Here is a 515-nt window from a genome sequence, read left to right on the forward strand (position 1 = left end):
GACCAACTCATGCATACAATGCTCAATCTCCATTGTTCTACCCTTTTCCCAAACATACAATTACACAATCTTTCCCCAATGTCAAGCCCAACTCACATTCCTCACCAAAAGATCTCAAGAACACCCTGCATACAAAACTCTTTTCTTTGAAATCTCATAAGAATTTTTCTCAACTTCAAAACAAAACTTAGCTCTAAACAGTTTTGCTAGCCCCCTTTTTTTTTTTTTTATATATATATATATATTTTTTTTTTTCTCTTTTCTTTTTCTTTCTTTTTTTTTTTTTTTTCATAAACTGAGCTAGAAGTTTCTCTACTTATCCCATAAAGACTAGTCAATTAAGCACAAGAGTTCACTCTTTTCCTTCCACTTTCTCATACTCCCAAATCAAACTTTACAACATTCACCCCCATCTATGGCTAGACAATGATGTGCCTAATCTAGCAATAATGAACATCAAGCATTGTCGTTCCCGATACTCTCAACATTATGCACATGTAAGACTTTCCTAAGAA

This window comes from Brassica oleracea, chromosome C2 (genome assembly GCF_000695525.1).
Source record: "Brassica oleracea var. oleracea cultivar TO1000 chromosome C2, BOL, whole genome shotgun sequence".
In the NCBI taxonomy this organism is placed as follows: domain Eukaryota; kingdom Viridiplantae; phylum Streptophyta; class Magnoliopsida; order Brassicales; family Brassicaceae; genus Brassica; species Brassica oleracea.